The sequence below is a fragment of the Sorex araneus genome, chromosome 4, assembly GCF_027595985.1.
Source record: "Sorex araneus isolate mSorAra2 chromosome 4, mSorAra2.pri, whole genome shotgun sequence".
Taxonomy (NCBI): Eukaryota; Metazoa; Chordata; class Mammalia; order Eulipotyphla; family Soricidae; genus Sorex; species Sorex araneus.
The window spans coordinates 77,160,156-77,166,164 of record NC_073305.1 but is presented as its reverse complement, the minus strand read 5'-3'; the positions used below and the strand labels follow the sequence as shown (position 1 = coordinate 77,166,164).

At 47.4% G+C, this 6,009-nt stretch overlaps 1 non-coding gene across 1 annotated transcript; it reads left to right on the top strand.

Annotated features, from left to right (window-relative positions):
• The first annotated feature begins 394 nt into the window (after window positions 1–394).
• LOC129404539 (U6 spliceosomal RNA) lies at window positions 395–501 on the top strand. Its single transcript, XR_008629937.1, has one exon. It is a non-coding gene; the product is annotated as a U6 spliceosomal RNA (small nuclear RNA).
• The last annotated feature ends 5,508 nt before the right edge of the window (window positions 502–6,009 follow it).

Here is a 6,009-nt window from a genome sequence, read left to right as displayed (position 1 = left end):
CATCCCCATTTCTAGCAATTTATTTTGTTGTTGTTGTTTTGGGGTCACCCCGGCTTTGTTCAAGGCTTACTCCTGATTCTGTGCTCAGGAATCCTCGTGGGGTTCAGAGCGAAATATAGGGTGCCAGAGACCAAACTTGCAAGACAAAGCAAGCACCTACCTGTCTCTCTCCAGCCTCTCTAGCAACTTATTTGCTGTGTGTGTGCGAGAGAGAGGGAGGGGGGAGAGAGAGAGAGAGAAAGAAAGAGAGAGAGAGAGAGAGAATATAGTTTAAAAATTTTTTTTTATTTAAAAAAATTTTTTGAGACAATATAGTTTTTATTGAATGAATCTTATCGAGAAAAATGTGGGGGGAGAGAAACAGAAGTATACATTCTAGAGAAGAGAGAACATGGTGTTTGCTTCGGCAGCACATGTATTAAGATTGGAACAATATAGAGAAGATTAGCAGGGCTCCTGCTCAAGGAAGACATGCAAATTTGTGAAGCATTCTGTATTTTTAGATCTATTCCTGGAATGTGACATCTCATACCTCACACCACTCATACTCCCAGAGTAGCCACCACATTTGATGGGGTTTAAAGTAGAAGGCAACCAACCTTAAGGGAAATATATATACATATATATATATAAAACCACACAAGGCACAACTCTTTTTTTTTTTTTGGCTTTTTGGGTCACACCTGACGATGCACAGGGGTTACTCCTGGCTCTGCACTCAGGAATTACTCCTGGCGGTGCTCAGGGGACCATATGGAATGCTGGGAATCGAACCCGGGTCAGCCGCGTGCAAGGCAAACCCGCTGTGCTATCGCTCCAGCCCCTGAGGCACAACTCTTAACAACATTAGTAATCTCTTATAGAAGGGCTTAATGGCCCCTCGGTGAAATACAACAATCTTCACACACTCTCCTCTAAGAAAAGGGTTTTGGAGCATTTTCAGTGCTTTATTCATAACAAACAATCACTGTATCACTGTTCATTCCGTTGCTCATATATTTGTTCGAGCGGGCACCAGTAACGTCTCCATGTGAGACTTGTTGTTACTGTTTTTGGCATATCAAATACGCCACGGGTAGCTTGCCAGGTTTTGCCATGTGGGCAGGATACTCTTGGTAGCTAGCGGGGCTCTCAGAGACGGACAGAGTAATCAAACCCAGGTCGGTTGCATGCAAGGCAAATGCCCTACCCACTGTGCTATCGCTCCAGCCCATAAAATAAAATAAAATACTACAAAAAAATTTAATTAAACAATACAAAATAAATTATTTTGGTTCTGCTTTAGGGTAAGGATTAGGATTTGGGATGGAAACATCCAAAATATGATTGTGGGGGCTGGAGCGGTAGCACAGCGGGTAGGGCGTTTGCCTTGCACGCGGCTGACCGGGGTTCGATTCCCAGCATCCCATATGGTCCCCCAAGCACAGCCAGGAGTAATTCCTGAGTGCAGAGCCAGGAGTAAGCCCTGTGCATCGCCAGGTGTGACCCAAAAAGAAAAAAATACATATGGTTGTGGTGGGGCTGGAGCAATAGCACAGCGGGTAGGGCGTTTGCCTTGCACGCGGCCGACCCGGGTTGGATTCCCAGCATCCCATATGGTCCCCCCAGCACTACCAAGAGTGATTCCTGAGTGCAGAGCCAGGAATAGCCCCTGTGCAACTCTGGGTGTGACCCAAAAAGCAAAAAAAAAAAAAAATGGTGTTGGGAATGTGTGATTGTGGTGGGATTAGTGTTTGAATATGAAATGTCATCAAATATTGTGAACTACTTTACAAAAAAAGTGAGAAAAAGCGAGAGAGAGAGAGAGAGAGAGAGAGAGAGAGAGAGAGAGAGAGAGAACGTGAACTTTTCCAGAGTAGGAAAAGCAGGACTTCGCGGGCTCTTCAGGTCTGTGCTTTCTCCCTCGAGCGTGTATCTCACTCATCTCTGTTCTTTTGCTTATTTCCATTTTTAGAGAAAACTGTGTTCTTACTCAAACACATTTTCTCTCTTTCTCTCCTTTCACATCTTTCTGTGCAAATTTCAATTAATAAAAACTACCTTGCTTCACAAAAAAAGGAAAAAGAAAAGAAAAAGCATACCAAGAGAGAGCAGGCAAGATAACGTTGCAGGACAAACACGGGCTTGAGGAAGAGCAAGCCTCTTTACTGGCTCCTTAGCCACTGTCTGTGCGTTTATCACAAACCTTCTTTCATTTGTTCTTGTATCTGTGGGAAATTCATTCAATATTTTCAACCTTCCAAAATATAGTTAATTTGCTTTTCAGAAGTATCTAGCCCAAATTTGCCTATAAAATATTTTTGAGGGGGTCCTTTCCATTTTATTTTTATTTAATTTTGTTGCTTTTGGGGGGTCACACCTGGCAGTGCTCGGGGCTCTGCATTGGCTTTGGGGGTGAGGGAAGCTATACGGGATGCAGGGACTCTGACTCCAGCCTGCCACATGCAAGGCAAGCAAGCAACCTGCCCACCGTACTATGGCTCTAGCCACTTAGTTTCACTTTTTTGGTTGCTCAGGGCTTACTCCTCACTGTGCTCAGGGATGACTCCTGGCAGTGCTCAGGGGAAATAAACAATGTCAGGAATCGACTGAACCAGGAATGCCCAGGTGTAAGGCAAGTGTTCAACCTCTGTTCTATTCAGCGCGGTCCCTTCCAACAAGAGTGGCACCTGGATGATTGTGACAAAACCAGTCTCCAAATGGAACTTTTCTGTTCATGCTGTCACTCAAAACAAATGTTCGTTTCAACTCCTCTCCACACAGAGATATTATTCATTGATATTTCATTAGGTAGGAAATTGTATCTAATCATGGTAATCCTTTAAAATTATTATCAAAAAGTGCCAAATAATCATAATCATTAATCTCTAAATTGTCCATGTCCTCTGCCTATCAACATATATTGAAACTGCCATTTGTTTTAGTTCTTGTGACTTTTAGGCAACTGAAACCTGAGGCTCTCGTTTATGGAGGAATACCAAACATTCTTTTTTATTGGGGGGGCACACCCGGCGATGCTGACCACAGCACACTTCATTAAAGCTGGGAGCCTTGGGCAGGAGAGAGAGGCCAGCAGGTAGGGTACTTGCCAACCTGGGTTTGATCCCTGGCACCCCATATGGTCTCCTGAGCCCCACCAGGAGTGATTCCTGAGTTCAGAGCCAGGAATAAGCCCTGAGCATCACTAGGTGCGAGTCTAAAACCACCCCCCCAAAAGCAGTGGTCTTGTTTTTATTTGGGGGCCACCCACAGTTTTTATTTGGGTACCAGGGGCTGACCAATCTGTTGCTAGGGGCTTGCTCCCAGCGGCGGTGGAGGGGCACGTGGTCCTGGGGATGAGACGAGGCTTTCTCTAGGCTGCTGGGCTCTCTCTGGTCCCTGAGCGATTTTGTTTTTTACATTATCAGGGAGATAAGAGGTGTCCCGACCCCTGGGGCTGGTGTTGGGTTCGTGGGCCCCATTCACCTCCCAGTCAACCTTCCCAGTCAGAATCACAATCACCTTGTTTTTTTCCAGGGCTGGGCTAGGGGGTAGTATCTGGGCCACTCCTGGTGCTCAGGGGCTACTCCCGGTGCTGCTTGGGATCACTCACCGTGTTGCTACGGGTCCAAGCCAGGCCTCTGGCATGTAACATATGGCACAGTCCTCTGAGCCACTTTAATAGGAATTTCAGTTCTGTTGGCCTTACACACTCTTTTTTTTTTTTCTTTTTGGGTCACACCCCGCGATGCACAGGGATTACTCCCAGCTCTGCACTCAGGAATTACCTCTGGGGACCATATGGGATGCTGGGAATAGAACCTGAGTTGACCACGTGCAAGGCAAACGCCCTACCCACTGTGCTATTGCTCCAGCCCCGGCCTTACACACTCTTAATAGAGCATACAATTTTAAATTTTAGAGAAAGACTAAATGACGTCAAATAATTGAATTCTCTCTTTTTTTTTTTTTGCTTTTTGGGTCACACCCGGTGATGCACAGAGGTTACTCCTGACTCTGCACTCAGGAATCACCCCTGGAGGTGCTCAAGGATGCTGGGACTTGAACCCGGTGGCCACATGCAAGGCAAACGCCTACTCACTGTGCTATTGCTCCAGCCCCTGAATTCTTTTTGTATGTGTTGGGGGTGATTGGCGAGCCTGGCGATGCTCAGGGCTCACTCCTGGCAGGGCTTGGGAGACCAGATGAGGTCATGGGGATAGAACCCGGGTCAGCCGTGTGCAATGCAAGTGCCTTCACCTCTGTACTCTCCCCAGTCCCCAAATTGAGTTCTTCTTAAACTGCCAAGAGCAGAGCATGCTTGGCTTGGCGACCGCGTAAAGGTCAAGCGAGCGTTACGCTATAAACAAGCGAGCTTTGCAAAGGGGAAGAGACCCGCGCTCACTCGGGATTCGCATCCCCAAGGTCCAACCTGGACGTAAACGGACGATTGGATGGTAGCTGCACGGCCTTCCAGCCGGGAGAGCTGTCAGCTGGGGCTGCTGCAGGGTGCAGTGACATCGTGGCCTTGCCCTCGACACTGAAACCGCCCAACTGGGCTTCAGACCTGCCAGGGTCACTTGCTGTGTGACCTTGGGCCCGCTATCGACCCTTTGTGCTTGTCTTTCAACAGACACTCAGCAGCTCCCTCGGCACTGTGCTGTCTCCGCACGGAGACATGGCGAGGAACAGACACAAATCCCTGTTCTCAGCACTGCACACGTATGTGCATGTTCATTTCTATATAAATGTGTATATACACATATATTTAAATCATAGTAATGTATTAACTTTTGGGGGGCCACACTGGGTGATACCCAGGGGTTACTTCCTGCTCTATACTCAGGAGTTATTCCAGGTGGGCTTGGGGGACCATACAGGATGCCAGGGATTGAATTCAGGTTGGCTGCATGCAAGGCAAGCGCCCTACCCACTGTGCTATCTCTCCAACCCCTAACGTATTAACTTTTAACTTTTTTCTTTTCTTTTCTTTTTTCTTTTTGGGTCACACCTGGCGATGCACAGGGATTACTCCTGGTTGTGCACTCAGGAACCACCCCTGGTGGTGCTCAGGGGACCATATGGGATGCTGGGATTCAAACCCGGGTCGGCCACGTGCAAGGCAAACGCCCTACCTGCTGTGCTATCACTCCAGCCCCTGTGTTAACTTTTTTCTTTTGGCTTTTTGGGTCATGCCCAGCGATGCTCAAAGGTAACTATGCACTCAGGAATCACTCCTGGTGATGCTCAAGGGACCATATGGGATGCTGGGGATAAAACCTGGGTTGGCCGCATGCAAGGCAAACACCCTACCCACTGTACTATTGCTCCACCCCCCCCAATGTATTAACTTTTTTTTTATTTAATTAATTTATTTATTTTTAATTAGTGAATCACCATGAGGGCACATTTACAGATTTATACACTTTTGTGCTTATGCTTCCCTCATACAAAGTTCGGGAACCCATCCCTTCACCAGTGCCCATTCTCCACCACCAGTAAACACAGAATCCCTCCCACCCTCCCCGATCCCATCTCCCCCCACCCCACCCTGCCACTGTGGCAGGGCATTCCCTTCTGTTCTCTCTCTCTAATTAGCTGTTGTGGTTTGCAATAAAGGTGTTGAGTGGCCACTGTGCTCAGTCTCTAGCCCTCATTCAGCCCGCAACTCCCTTCCCCCACATGGCCTTCGACTACATTATAGTTGGTGATCCCTTCTCTGAGTTGCCCTTTCCCCAGAATATGAGGCCAGCCTCCAAACCATGGAGTCAACCTCCTGGTACTTATTTCTACAATTCTTGGGTGTTAGTCTCCCACTCTGTTATTCCAATGTATTAACTTTTAAATGAAAACAAATATTTGGCGGTGGGCTGGAGAGAGAACAGGAGGTTAGACACCTGCTTTGCTGCTGCTTTACTGCCTGAGAGTGGGGTTCAAATCCCCACCCAACTTCATGCATGGTTCCCTGGGTACAGCCAAGGCTCATGTTAAGTGGAAAGCTGGATGTAGCCCAACCCGCTCCACACACAC